This window comes from Podarcis tiliguerta, assembly GCF_965153285.1.
Source record: "Podarcis tiliguerta genome assembly, chromosome: 6".
Taxonomy (NCBI): domain Eukaryota; kingdom Metazoa; phylum Chordata; class Lepidosauria; order Squamata; family Lacertidae; genus Podarcis; species Podarcis tiliguerta.
In genome coordinates, this window is record NC_139539.1 from 77,147,010 (window position 1) to 77,163,369 (window position 16,360).

A 16,360-nucleotide genomic window follows, 5' to 3' on the forward strand; every position below is an offset into this window, starting at 1 on the left:
TGTATAGGGGAGTTTCATGTTTTTATATATGTTGAAACGTGCCCAGAGTGGCTGAAGAAACCCAGACAGATGGGTGAGGTACAAAAGCATTTTGTTTTTGAAACTGTTTTTGTGGGTCTTTGGGCAGTAATAAATAATGTTGCTGTTGTTGTTTACAAATTATTATTATTATTATTGAATAGGATGTCCCTATTTTAATCAGAGAAATGTTGGAGGGTATGCTATTCTCTGCTCTCACTGACAAAATTTGGAGGAGAATGATGGTCCATGTGCTGATCACCTCACCCCCACCACTTCAATCTCCCTCACCTAAATTACTGCAATTGGAGCACAAATGGGAAATAATCCACTGTAATTAAATGTTCGACTTGTCCATCAATAAGAAATATTCCCCCACCTCTTCACTCCCTCCTCTCTCCTTTACACCCCCTCATCCCTGAGCCAGCCATCTTGGTTTAGTTTCTCAGAAAAGAAACGGGGGTGGGGTGGGGTGGGGTTCGTGTGTTCAACTTTTTAGGAAAAAACCAAGGCAACAAAGCTACCTGGAAGGTTGGGGACTGCCTGATCCACTTTGACAGACCTTGTTAATGGCATGATCCAACTGAGGAATGTCCCTAGTGTTCTTTTTTTCTTTTTTTTAATAAATATTTTATTCGTTTTTACATACAAAACAACAAAGCAAAACAAAAACAACGAACAATACACCAAAAACATACAGAATTACACAAACAGTTTTGGGTTCTAGCAATTCTGTTTCCAATTTTGATTTTTCCACCTGGAAGCCAATTTTTCTATCCAATTTATATGCCTCCATTATCTGATGATAATGGAGCCAATCACGGACTTTACTTTTTAATTTGTCAAAACTCTGCAGTTTCAATTTATCTCCATCTTGTTCTAGTATCTCCCAATATTTTGGCCAATTGGCCTCCATATTGAGTTTTTTTACTGCTTTTGCTTCCATCGGAGATAACCACCTTGGAGTCTTGTTTTCAAAGAAATCCTTATATCTAATAGGAATGTCCCTAGTGTTCACATGTCCGTCTTCCAAGCAACAGACGCAAGTTTGTTAAAGGATGTAGAAAGTTGTTAAAGAGACCCCCATTCCCCTCATAGGGCTACCATTTACAGAGTGGGAAGAGGGACTGAATATTGAACCACCGTGTGACTTGTAGCTATGTGAGGGGAACAACTCTCAGCACCCTAAACAAACTACATGTCCCAGGATTCTTTCGGGGAAGCCATTAAAGTGGTTGTCAATGTGCTGTAAATGAATGGTGCAGATAAATTTAACAATGCAGCAGATACAGCAACGGACTTAGATGTCTTACTACAGTGAAGCAGTATAGAATCTTTGCTAAATAAAATAAATAAATGTGGCCCTAGAATCACAGCTAATTTGAAGGCTTACTCTGAAATGTCAATAAGGAACAGTATTCTAGCATGAGGTAAGAATCATGTTCCTTTCTGGTTTTCTTTATGAAAAGGTACTTAGTAAGACTCACTATTGCTCCAATATATTTGCTGCAAAATAGTTTCACAGCAAAAGGGCCTTTTTAAAAGATTGACCTGGAAGGTAATGATATGTTAGCCTTGCCACTGTGGCAAATGCTATATCTCACAGGAATGTTTTTACCACATATTGGTTAACCAACGCTATTCGCATTCTTCCTGTAATGGGACCTAAATCTAGCTGTAAGAAAAGCTATAATGCCCACAGAGTTAAGAGCCTGTCAGTGTCTCTGTTTTTTGCAATCTATAATACCACAGGAAAGGAAAGGAAAGGAAATTTGGCCTCTGCATTCACAATAGAAGTTCGAAGAATTTGTTCTCCCCATTCCTGCTTTAAATATTTTTTAAGAGGCTTGACTCACTTGCACCTCTAACACATGTCAATCATTCTGTTGTAACAAGAGTAGAGAAATTACGCTGAGCAAGAAACTGAAAGTTGGCGAGTCTTCTCTTAGAGACAGAGCATACTGGACACAACTGAAAAAATCTGGTTGTGATTAAAATCTGTTGTGATTAACAGCGCAACCTTCTGGAAATTATTTTGAGGGTGCATGGCAGGAATCTTTTAATTACCTTTAAAAGAAAATCCTTACAAAGAGGGAAAGCTTGCTCTTTAAAATTATATATATACCAAAGGAAAACTTAGCACTCCTAGACTCTGACATCTATGTGTGTGTTTGTGTGTTACTGTAATAATCAACCAAGGAGGACCATTGTCTTCCCCTAGAAAACAAACTATTGCATTAGTTCAACAGCTAAAACCCCCATTTCTGAAAGCAAAACTCCACTGGCTGCAGTGCTAAAAGGCATCTCTGAGGTCCAGGATTATATCGTAAACCATTTTCATAAGGGCTCTTCCGAAAGGCTGAATTATCAGCGTTTGCTTAATAGACTGTCACACGGATTTGAAGGTCAGTGATCCATGAACTAAAACAGTCTTTAAGAAGCCTGTAATGTGTTACTTGATGATGACTACAAAGAAACTAAGTCTATTGAGCAGATAATTGCATATTTATATAATGGGCAATAATGGGAATTACAGTCTGTCCGTTATGTCAACTCTCGGGAATATACATGATTGATTTTTATATATATAAAAAGGGGGGGGACTATTGGTAGGAAATAATTATGCCTTTGTTGCCTTCTGGTTTTAAAGGCTGCTTGCTTAGTTAGACATCTCTTTAAAAAGAGAATCAGGAAGTGTCTAGAAAAGAAAACTTTGCTTATATATTTTGAACCAGTCTATGTGGAGCATGCCTCCTAGCTAGGCATTGACTAGACATTCACCTACTTAGCTTTAATAATGTAGGAAGCATCAGTCGACAGACCTTCTCATGTATTATGCTGCTCATGTTCTTGCCCATCACTTAACACATCCCATTTAGACAACCAAATGAGTGGGAGAAGAATTAGTTTGTAAAGTTACCATGAGACTTACAAACTAAGTTTGCCATACTCTGTATGTTTACATAGGTGTAAGCGCTTACTCTCAGTAAACATGTATAAGATTCAATTTAATGCAAAATATTTCTTGGTAGGAATGAGCATGCAGCCTTTACATGAAGCACCATCTGCGTGTATTTAGTCTAGTGCAAGAACACATCAATAGGAAATGTTTATTATTATTATTATTATTATTACTGCAAAGGCATCAAGCTTTTGTAACAGAGCCTCACAAGAACCCAGTGGTAGTATCCATAAAACATTAACTATTACCATCATTGCAAATGTTCCATAATGTGCCGTAAGGAAAATAAACTCCTCTCACCAAGCTATATGGCAAGGTTTCAGGAAGAAGGTATGGAGAGCAGGTGAAGAGAAAAAGAGATTTTTCTCCTTTCCCACTTTTCTTCCAGAATGATGTTTTTGCTCAGTTAGCAAATTCATACATTGTGAACGTGACCTGCTGTATCCTTGGGGAAAGACCTGCGGTCGCAGTAGACAATGCATCTCGATACTTGTAATTCAAAGGCATCGAGGCAAAAACTGTCAAAACATTACTAAAGTTGACAAGGACATATGGTTCATTAGTTTTGGAACTGATGGGTTATGGACCAGTTTGCGATCAGCTTGGTAGTTTAATTTGAGTTAGGTTATGTAAAACCAGCACTGAGCATCATCGTTATATTTCAGGTCATCAGCACCCATAATCACAAGCATCAATCACTGCTACATTAACCATAAAAAACAAACAAAAAAAATGACTTATTGAAACTCTCTTGCTGCTTCCTGCATACTGACCTGGGGTTTAGTATACTAGTAGTACCAGCCTTTGTCCATACCCATACATTTAGGGGGTAAGTGAGTGGTATTCGCAAATAGTCAAATGTTGCAGAAATAAAGAGTCACCTGCAGCTGTAAATATATCTTCCTTCTCAGCATTCTTTCCCATGCCAACTTAAACCTACCCAAGCGTGCATGATGCTTGCCATCGCGTACACCTGACAGCATTATTCCTAAGAGACCAGAGTTTTAAGTGCATTGCCTGTTACCATCTCTTCAAAAATACTTCAAGACATATGGCCTGACTCACACACTTTCTTTTGAAACAATGAGCTAATCCTCCTCAGATTACCAGAGCAGGGCAAAGTCATTCAGTTACACATATTCTTAACAATTATTATTATTTAACAAATTTAGCCAGGGAAGCGATTTGTTAAGTATTGTGCTAAGTCAAATCAGTGGCCCATCTAGTTCACATAGTCCACCAAAGCTACATTCATACCATACATTTAAAGCACTATGACACCAGTTTAAACAGTCATGGCTTTCCTCAAAGGCTTCTGGGAGCTGTAGTTTATTGAAGGTGCTAAGAGTTGTTAGGAAACCCCCCCTTCCAGAGCTAGGATTCCCAGAGTGGTTTAACAACCACCTTTCCCAAGGTCTCTGGAAACTGTTGCTACCTTAACGGCACAAGGGTCTCATAACAACCCTCAGAACCCTAACAAACTACAGCTCCCAGAATTCTTTGCAGGATTTCATGGCCACTTAAAATGGCATCATTACATTGGACATCACTATTTACTTGCCCAGCTGTTTAGCAAAATTTGTGTACTGATTGTGGGATGCGGATGGCGTTCTGGGTTAAACCCCAAAGCCTAGAACTTGCTGATCAGAAGGTCGGCAGTTCAAATCCCCACAATGGGGTGAGCTCCTGTTGCTCAGTCCCTGCTCCTGCCAACCTAGCAGTTTGAAAGCATGTCAAAGTGCAAGTAGATAAATAGGTACCGCTCTGGCGGGAAGGTAAACGGTGTTTCCGTGCGCTGCTCTGGTTCGCCAGAAGCGGCTTAGTCATGCTGGCCACATGTCCCGGAAGCTGTTCGCCGGCTCCCTCGACCAATAAAGCAAAATGAGCGCCGCAACCCCAGAGTCGGTCATGACTGGACCTAGTAGTCAGGGGTCCCTTTACCTTTTTATGTACTGATTGCAATTAAACCTCTAAGAGGTTTACAAGAAATATTAAAACGATCAACAAAAACATTTTAAAATTAAAAATTTAAAACATTGAAAAAATAATTAAAATTAACAGTAGACCTATAAGAGATTAAAGCACATTGGCATCTACATGTCTAGATAGACTTAAACAAAAATGTTTTAAGCAGATTCCAAAAGGAGTACAGTGAAGATGCCTGCCTGGTGTCAATAGGCAGAGATTTCCAAAGTTACTAACATGGGTATATCACTCATGCTGCTAAGCAATCTAACCCAGATGTACGGATGGAGGAGAAATTCAATTCTGTTCACATTTAAAGGCAAACCTACCTAATGCTGAAACAACGTGTGAACCATAACACGGTCATTTTGCAAAATGAGCATTTTTCTGAATTTTGCAATGCAATCCTGCAGCCACATAATGTGTACAAAAATGTATATATCAGTGGAAAGTGTGTATAAAAATGCATATGAATGAAAATAGCATATCCATATGCATTATATTAGGGCTAATTGCTTTGCAAAAATGTGTATATTCGGCAAAAATGCCATCAAACCGAGTAGATTAGCAGAAATTCACACTAGAACGCTGGTGAATTTTCCTGAGGACTTTAAAACCATCACCATGATCATAATGTTCACAAGCTAATATTGGAAATGTGGAGAACTAAATGTAAAAGAAGGAATGAAGAAACTGAAACTAACAGATTCATCAGTTAAACCCACAGGAGATCAAGTTGTTGTTGTTCTTGACGCATATACTGCTTAATCTCATAATCAGCTTCTATGTGGTTTACAAGGTATAAAAACCAGTTACACTAAAATATTTGAGTATAAGCATCCATAATCGAAATAAACAGTGGAACCATCCCTTTAAGAAAATAAAGCTGTTAGTATTTCCACAAAATGATAATGCTAAGAGTATGAGAGTTCACATCATTCTGGAGAAACTAACACTAGGGATGGTGTTGACCTACTATCGGGTTTTGTTTGTTTGTTTAGAAAAATGAGAGAATATATATGAAGTTTTATATAGAGTCAGTAAGTAGAGAGAAATTATTCTTCTGCCTCAAAATGCCACAGTTAGGAGAAACTGAACCACAGAAGATTGACACCTAAAAGATTTGCACACTGCATATAATTCGCTTATGTAATTCTTTATCAGATGTTCACCAGCACTGATGACTTCAAGATGGGGGTTATGGAGATAACAGAGGAAAACTGTGACTGAGCAGCAGAGCATCTTCTACAGATGCAGAAGGTCTCAGGTTTAGTCCCTGGCATTTCCAGGTGTGCCTGGGAGAATTCGCTATCCAACGTGCTGGAGGGCTCTTGCCAGTCACTGTAGAAGATATTAAGCTAGGTGGATCTTTTTTTTTTTTAGCCCATAATCAGAGGCCATGTAAATGTAAAAGGGTGCACTGCCTATCACAGCCTGCTTAGGAGCTCTGCAAGGCACTGATAGCTGTCACTGGAAACAGAGCTAGGTGGTCCTTCAGTCTGATTAATTTTTAATCTTCATATTTGCTGTTAAGCAATCCATAATAACCAGCTCTTAGGCAGGAATCCAGGCCACAATTATACATGCTTAAGCCACACTAAAACCAATGGGACTTTCACAGATAGAATTGTGGTTGGAGCACAGCCATAAATATTACTGTGTGAACCCTGATGTGTTAAACAAAGATATCAATTAAAACCTATTTTTCAACCTGCCTCACATAAGCCTTTTAACAAATATAATTACAGATGTCTAATTTTTCACCGCAGGGAGCACCAGAGAATCATTCGCAAATAACCAGCATCAAAATAAGTCTAAAATAGGATGTTATTTTTAAAGCGGAAACTTCTTGTTGTTTTTTAAAAGAAAATCCAGTTGCAGGTTAATACACACATTCAAGATTTATATTATAGATATGAGAGCTTTTTGCTTTGAACTGTTGAATATTTCCTTTTCTTCTCATAGATAAAATTAATATAGTGTAGTTTAAGGCAAAAACAGTTACATAACTGCTTTGTTAATCGGATATGGCACATTAAAGTTGGGATCCAAAGAGACAGACTGCTCCTAACAGGATTTTTTACTTTCTTCTTTGAACAGGAATCCCCAGTGCCCTGTTGCAAAATCTTTTAGGTTTTCCTCAGTTTCAAAAGTGATTCAGCATGAGAGCCAGTATGGTGTAGTGCAGGCATAGGCAAACTTGGCCCTCCAGATGTTTTGAGACTACAACTCCCATCATCCCTGACTACTGGTCCTGTTAGATAGGGATGATGGGAGTTGTAGTCCCAAAACATCTGGAGGGCCAAGTTTGCCTATGCCTGGTGTAGTGGTTAGAGTGATGGACTGGGAGGTCAGGATTAAAATCCACACACAGCCATAAAAGTTTACTGAGTGACATTGGGTCAATTACAGTCTCTCAAGCAAGCCTAGCCCACCTCATATGATGGTTGTGAGGTAAAAAGAGGGGTATAAGTGTCAGAGTGGACTGCTTGGAAGAAAGGTGGGGTAGATATGTAATGATAAATAAATAATTGCAGAAGGGTGAGTGTGGGGAACCGCTGTTGAAGAAAGGCAAAACCAAAGCTCACTTCAGTGAACAGAACTGCCCAGGTGGTTCCTGAAAGTCGGGTTGAATCAGACCAACTGGAAGAAAAATGTATGCGCCCAAAGAAAAATGTCGTACAATCAAAGGAAGCAAATGTGGGCACCTACAGATGTTTCTGAACTGTAACGGGCATCATTCCTGACCACTGGCCAGGCTGGCAGGGCTGATGGGAGTCCTCCTGGTTTTGGAAGCTCATTTTACATTAGGGTTTTTTTAAAAAATCCATTCAGTAGACATATGGTTTGTGAGTTCGTGCACTTCATACCCAAGAGATGGAACCTGAAGATCGCTTAAAAGGTGCAGGAGGATTTCAGATAGAAACTCTTGCTTTTGATGCTTCGCTTTTCTTTAGCTACACATACCACACCCCCTCCCCATGTACATTCCAGCCCTCTCCTCTCACAAGGGCTTCCTGCATTGTAAAGATTTGCACAATTTGTGGGTAAAGACGAGAAGCTGAAAAATTGCCACTCTCTTAGGGAGCAACTTCCTCCCTTTAACTAATCGCCAATGCTCCTCATGCTACGATGTCCCTTTAGTGCCATTTTCAGTCCTTGCTCGCTCAAGCTGGTGAGATTAGCAGGCAAAAAACAAAGCAAAAAACCTGTTAACAATTACATCTCCTTCTAACAGTGATACAGTTGCTGCCAGAACTATCAGCAAGGGAGCACATAAATGCTGGCGGATGGGGCTTCCTTATTGATCACTATAAAAACACTCACAAACAAAACGTGAACTCCGAAAATCCATTCACAGGCACAGATGTAATCTTTAAGTACAGCTTGTTGATATTAAGCCAAGTTTGAAGGGAGTGCTCTCTTCTTTCAAGGACATCCATTACACCACATACATATTAACTCTATGCCTAACAGGTCCAGCAGATGCATTTGTTTGTGAGATGGTGCATGCATATCGATAGCTTCCACCTACCGCACCACACTTTACCCTACTCATGACAACTACATTTGGAATAATATTATTTATAAAAAAGGAGAAACTTTTCTTAACGAGTGTATGAAATCACACACAAGTCTATCGCCGTCTTTTAATTTAATGTCTGAGAAAGGAATCGATTTCCACATAACATTTGAATTCCCACCCCCTCCTTCAGAGCATGCAGAGAAATATTTATGATATTAGCCTATTTATTCTCACAATGGCATTGCATCATGGTAGGACAGACAGAGGGCTAAGCTACATGGGATGATAAAGATACACAGTTACCAACCAAGACTGCAACTCTGCACCTAACCTTGCCTTCAAAACATCTAATAGCATAACCTTTGTATTAAAAAAGTAGTAGTAGATCCACATATGAAGGCAGTGGTGGCTGCTGCCTTTTGGGGCTGGTAGGGTGGAAGGAAGTGAGACCCACAGTAGGTGGGGCCAGAGCCAATGAGAGGCAGAGCCAGCCAACTCTAATTTTGTCCCCATCCTCCTCCATGCTGTATTGTTGAAGGAGCAACAATGAGACTGATAAGGAGGAAGTTGATTGGCAGGGCTAACTGCTGGTCTGGTTGTAAACAGGAAGACTGATAGGCAAGAACTAGCTGAGGGTAAGCTGAAGATGGTGAGGCTGTACCCCATTCACTCTAGTAAACCACCTCATCTGGGATCCCAGTTTGTATGCCTGAAGAAATGTTTTCTCACTCACTCAGTCACTCACCTGAGATATAAGAAAACTAACACATTGGACTAGAATAATCAGGGGTCAGCAAACAGCCGGTCCACTGTCCCTCAGACCTTGTGGGGGGCCGGACTATATTTTGGAGGAAAAAATGAATGAATTCCTATGCCCCAAGAAATAACCCAGAGATAAATGGACACATTCTACTCATGTAAAAACATGCTGATTCCCGGATCGTCCATGGGCCGGATTTAGAAGGCGATTGGGCCAGATCCAGCCCCTGAGCCTTAGTTTACCTACCCATGGACTAGATGGTCCTCGTGGTTCCTTCCAGCTCTGCAATTCTGTGATTTATGAGAATACCTAGAAAGGAGCCAAATACATACAAAGGAACACAGACAACATACTCCACACCCAAGGAAGCTCCACTCCAAAGGCTAGGTGCACAGCTAAAACTCTAGACCTCCAGTTTTCCCAGAACACCAAATGTGCTCTGCACTCCATGAAGTGCTGGCAAGATGCAGTTAGTTCACAACATGATCTCATTTGTTGGGAGACAGCTGGTCTTCCCCGAGATCAGATCTCTTCAAGGATACTCAGGAAGAAGAGCCTACACCAGAACAGTGATTTCCGCTTAGGAAGTCAGCTCACGCAGGGATAGCAGCTAGAAGGCAGCAATAACTTTTTCTTAATGCTTGCAAACCAGCTCGGCTCAGGAAAGGGAGCAGCAAAGCTGCAGGCATTTTGCTCACCCTGCAAGACTTATCTCACACCTCTCAGACAACGAAAGCCTCATTAGCAGGCAATTATGCCTATTTAAAGTATGATTTTATGCAGATTTTGTGCTGAGGCTGTTTTGTATTGATTGTTTTATTTGTTAATTGATTGTGTTCTATTGTTCTTAATTGGTTAACCACTCAGAGGACATGGCTAATTGAGCAGGATATAAATAAACTCCTGCCTGCCTGACTCCTGCCCAACAGTTTCCTTTAGACCCATTGTCCTAATAGCGTAAGCTATTATTCAACTTCTTCCCCTGCTTGTTGAGATGCAGTCTCAACATAATTTTGACCTTAAGATTTTTACTGAACAGTCTTCTTAGATAGATAAAAAGGTAAAGGTACCCCCTGCCCGTACGGGCCAGTCTTGACAGACTCTAGGGTTGTGCGCTCATCTCACTCTAGAGGCCGGGAGCCAGCGCTGTCTGCAGACACTTCCGGGTCACGTGGCCAGCGTGACATCACTGCTCTGGCGAGCCAGAGCCACACACGGAAACACCGTTTACCTTCCCGCTAGTAAGCGGTCCCTATTTATCTACTTGCACCTTTCGAACTGCTAGGTTGGCAGGCGCTGGGACCGAGCAACGGGAGCGCACCCCGCCGTGGGGATTCAAACTGCTGACCATGCGATCGGCAAGTCCTAGGCGCTGAGGCGCTGGTTTAACCCACAGTGCCACACGCGTCCTTTGTACCTCTGTAGCTTTGTACAGCAGGCTAATTTCTGCACCCTCTCCTCCATCCAGACAAGCAAGAGGCATTATCAGAGTTCAAGAATACATTCTAATTAGGCAAAAATACTCAAAATAAGGACCAGTGGGGTGGGGGTGGCCAATGAAGAGTTCTGCAGAGCCTGATCCTCAGCCCCTGAGCCTGGGGTTCTCATCACTGGTCTAAACCCCACCAATAGACATCCTTTCAGTGTCATTATAGTCACTTCTATTGCACCATTTGTTTCCCACCAAGAGATACCTATAATTTTATGACTTAACAATTCCTAAAATAGTGTGTTCTTTAACTGTAATGAATGCAGACCTATCCACAAAGGGCATTTTCTTCTTTGAATGTGGGATGGATTTGAACTACCAATCCTTATGTTTTCTTGGTGGAATCTGTGCAGCTGCCTAAGAATCAAATGCTACATTAGGATTTTCTTCTTAAGTAAGTGCTTCTTACTAGGGACGCGGGTGGCGCTGTGGGTTAAAGCCTCAGCGCCTAGGACTTGCCGATCGAAAGGTCGGCGGTTCGAATCCCTGCGGCAGGGTGCGCTCCTGTCGTTCGGTCCCAGCGCCTGCCAACCTAGCAGTTCGAAAGCACCCCCGGGTGCAAGTAGATAAATAGGGAGCGCTTACTAGCGGGAAGGTAAACGGCGTTCCGTGTGCTGTGCTGGCTCACCAGATGCAGCTTGTTACGCTGGCCACGTGACCCGGAAGTGTCTCCGGACAGCGCTGGCCCCTGGCCTCTTAAGTGAGATGGGCACACAACCCTAGAGTCTGGCAAGACTGGCCCGAACGGGCAGGGGTACCTTTACCTTTACCTTTAAGTGCTTCTTAAGTAAGCTCTCCATTGTGAAAAAGCTAGACCCAGCTTTATTTCCCAAAGTTGCATACTCTATAGTAAGAGAAGGCGGGGGGAGGGATGAAAATACTGAGGAATAAGATAATACAGATTTTGGTTTAGAAGCTATGGTCCACATTTCCTCCTGGGAACTGTGTATATATAGCAAGGACCATTTAGTCTCAGATGCAATTAGAAATTGATTTCCTAAATAATTTACATTATCTGCATGGCTAAGCAAGGCACCGCCAATGCATTTGCACTATCTGCAGGAAGCGGGATATAGCAAAATGGCTATGATGGGAAAAAGAGAGAGAGACAATCTGTAGGCAGGGTGAGCCCTTTGAGAACAGCAGCTCCTTGCACAAGAATAAGCAAATTAAGCAGAATCTGGGGAGACGAATCATCCTCGCAAAGTGAACCAGCCTCCCCATTACAGCCACTGGGCAGGGACAGGGATGACACCTCTTACCATTGACTATCACACTACACTATTCAGTATGTGTCTATGCTCTGTGTGCCTGCCTGTTTCTATTCCCCTGTGAAACCATAAACCAGGGCCAAATCTAGACTCTCATGTATGCTAGGCCTTCTCGTAGAGTTATAGCTCTACACCAGTGGTGTCAGCTGAAAGGCAGGTATGTGCGGGGGGGGGGGTTGGGGGGAGGGAACCCTTGGCAGGCCAAATTATTGTTATTTTATTATTTATTAAATTTATATACCGCCTTTCATCTGAAGATCACAGGGCAGTTTGCAACATAAGAACACAAGATACATAACAAAATAGCCACAAAAACAACAAAAACCAATAACACCCCCAACTCCCCAGTTGGCGTGTTGGAGCAGCTGCCTGATGAGTCAAGCTTACAAAGTTTGCCTATATATATATAGGCAAATTAAAGGTTGAGAACATGATAGATGTGCATTTATGCATGACGCAGAGCAGGCATCCCCAAACAGAGGCGGAGCTAGGTGCTCCAGCACCCATAGCAGTGCATATACTGTGCATGGGGGGTGGGGCTAGCCGCACGAGGGGACATGCTGCCCGCAGCAAGTGGCACAAATCTCAGGGAGCACCGCCCACAGCAAGCATCCCATGGGGCGGGGTAGTGATGTCACTTCCCCTCAGGGAAGACACCCGGGGCAGGCTGCACCCACCGCCTCTGCCTTTCTCCACCAGGGCCAGTGAAGCCTTTGTTCTACCAGTTGCTGGGAATTTGAAATGTGGAGAAAGTTGTTGTGTTCTGATCCTTCTTTAGGGCTTCCTGTAGGTATCTGGGTTGGCCACTTGAGGAACAATTGGCCTGAAGGAGCAGGGCACTTGTGGTTTTCTTCTGCTAAATATGGGAGATTCAGGACAGACAAAAAGGACCTACTTCTTAATGCAGCACATAGCAAAACTATGGAATTCAGTTCAACAAGATGCAAGGGCCACTGACTTAGACCCCTTTAACATGGATTTGACAAATTCATGGAGGAAAAGTCTGTCAGTGATCATGATAGCACTGTGCAGCTGAATACCAGTAGCTGGTAAACAGATACCAGTAGCTGGTAAACAGCAGCAGGAGATAGCAATATGCTTGTGTTCTGATTCTGGCCTTCCCTTGTGGGAGACAAGATGTTTGACTAGATAGACCTTTGGTGTGACCTACCAGGGACTTGTGTGTTCTTAAAACTGAATGCAGCAAACACCGAGTCCGCACACATGTATTCGCTAGATCCATTTGTCAGGGAGCTCCGACAGGCTAAAACGTCTTGCTGAGTGCACACTTAGAGGGTTTCCCCTCTGCGTAATGTGCAAAATGGATCTTAAAGTCAAGGAACTTGAGAGGCACATAATATAATGTGGTGATTTAAAAGATCCATTTAAGAAGCAAGTCATTTATTAACTTTGCACTGCTATGGAATAAGATTAAAATTATTTGCATAACCTGATTTACATAATTCACACCAGATTTCTCCTCTTGGCCCCCATCATGTAGACAATGAAGAATTTTTATATCTCAGGCAAAATGCATCAAGGTGTTTATGTATTCTCTCAAGCGCAACTTAACACTACTTGCCTACTGAATTGTTTATGGACTAGTGCTGCATAGGTAAACTTCAAAAACATTATATCTGTAAGGTATTGATCTAATATACTAGGAAAGGAATAGCATACTGTAGTGTGAGGGTTTAATGCAGCCCCTGCATCTATAATAGCCACATCATAATATGCACACATGTAATGTCATAGTCAAAGAAATATAAGCTACCACCCTGCAGTTTTGTTGCTTTATGTAGATTCCCCCCCAGTTGCATTACTAGATGCAGTCTGCTTTAGTAATAAGCTTACATGACTTTAAAATGTAGAGTCACCCAGGCAGGGCATTTTAATTCTGCGCACACTATACTTGTTGAAGTGAAATACAATGATTCTATGATCTGAATTGCTTTTTGGCAGGAGTGCTATTTAGAGATGGTGGGAGTTGTCCTGTCCTTGTGCTTCAGACTGCAAGTGGAACGAGTTATTCTTCACAGAAGCACTTTTATGAGCAACTTCTTATTAAGACTGAGCTGAAAAGGGGAGGGGCTTTTTATTCACCACCACCATTGGAGATCTTTCACGAGGGCACACCAACAAAGGCTGAAAATGTTTCCATCCCTTTAAAGTGGCAAGAGGCACTTGGGGGGGGGGGAGAGCTCCCACCACTCTTTTAAGCGAGTACTGCTCTTGAGAAAATTTTGTGTGTGCGAACTTACAAACAGGAAAAGCTACCCTCAGGAAATTTATGTGTAGTCCTAACTCAGTGCAGAATACTGAGTGTTGATTGTTATGAACCATGGGTTGCCAATGTGCTGCCATTGGGCACCAGTCTGGCAATTCTGCCTACGGTGTTAATAAAAGGTCTCAGATAATATCCCCTCAAAATCCTCATTTTGTGGGAAACAAAGGCTTGCTTGCTTGAGGACTATCTGCAACACAATGATCAGCCTCTCTGCTCCCACCAACTCCCAAAGAAGGCTTCAAAGCCATTGCTATTATATACTCTCTGGCCTCTTTCTGGCATGTTGTTCAGCTCCAATCCATACAACCAAGAATGCCTTGATCACTTAGAGGTCTAGGGAAATCCTGGTGTGCAGAAAAGTCACAGTACAGAATTCTCCAAGATGGGCCAGTGCATTCTCATGTGACCTCCATAGCCTAGGAAAGAGCCACACCTACAGGGGTTTCCATGCCACACATAAAATATTAAAAAGGGGACCAGAGTGGCTCATATTGGTCATATCAGAAGTCTACTTCCAGCTGCTTCCTGTGTTCTGCTTTCTAAACATCTTGAGATTGTGAAATGTACATTGGCGCTGAACTGAAAGCAAGCGGCTAATTAGATTTCAACTCCCTATTTTACCAATATTAATGTTTCTTTTTATAATTACTTCTATAAGTGAAATGTAATTAACATCCCAATTTGATTGTTGTGCAAGTGCAAGCCATCTGGGGCTCATTGACATTGCTTCCTATCATTGTGGTGCTCTTCAAGTGCCTCTGTTGGCAAAAGTAGGAGTGGGAAAGACAAATGATTTGTGACAGTTTAAAATACGTGCTTCCGCCTCACAAAAAGTCATTCATGTCCCTCAAATGAAAAAAGAGTGGCATGGCAAGGAAAAGAAAAATGACTCAATGGGGAAAGAGTCTTAATGAAATTGTCACCCAGAACAAGCTGCTATGTTTTTCTTTCATCCCACCCACCCACAGTGGGGATTCCCAAGTCTTTGAGATCTGAGGGCCAAACTAGATATGTGATTGCATTTAATGTGACTGCTTTCTTTCTTCTAAATAACAAGCAAAGCACCCCAGTCAGGTGCAGAACCATAACATTGTTACAGAAAGTGCTTAATGCATTAATTCCATATGACTTGGTAATGCTGACTCATTCCCCACAATGCAGCTGTCTGAATCTGGTGACTGTCTTCTCTGTTACAGTGGTACCTCGGGTTACAGACGCTTCAGGTTACAGACTCCGCTAACCCAGAAATAGTACCTCGGGTTAAGAACTTTGCTTCAGGATGAGAACAGAAATCATGCAATGGCGCAGCGGCGGCAGCAGGAGGCCCCATTAGTTAAAATGGTGCTTCAGGTTAAGAACAGTTTCAGGTTAAGAACGGACCTCCAGAACGAATTAAGTTCTTAACCCGAGGTACCACTGTATCTTAAATCTATGGCAGACAGTATTGTACACATGATTACTTCCACTACCTCTCTGCCATGTGAAAATTCACTTATCTGAATGTAAAGAATTATGCTCAGACCTTGCTGTAGACCACATATCTAGATATCTGAACATCTAGAGTTTTACTTTTTTGTGCTTTGCTGGTTGGTGGGGAGAAACCTTGGGGGAGAAACCCCATTTTGGGGGAAGAAACCATCCACGGAAGGAGGGAGGGAGCAAAATCGTACAATTCAGATAGCAGGAGAGACTGGACAAATCAGTTCCCCCCTCCTTTCTCTTTTGCTGGTTGGCTGTAGCCATTTTATGAAGAAACCACGGAGGGAGCTGGGGGAGAGATTGGGCAAATCCCCAATTAGAAATGTTCCCATAGGAATAAATGGAAGCTATGGACTCATTATGTGAATGGTTGCCTAATGAATGAATTCAAATGAACACATTGTGAATACTTTTATTTCCATTTATGGATTATTTGATTATTTGGAGAGTATTGAGATTTAACTAGTTGCACCACACACACACACAGAGAGAGAGAGAGAGAGATGAACCCATAGAAATACCAGCTCATCTCTGTGTGATGTCTTTATCTGGCAGGACAGATGCAGCAGCAGCAACACAACTTTCAAGAAAGGAACATCTAAA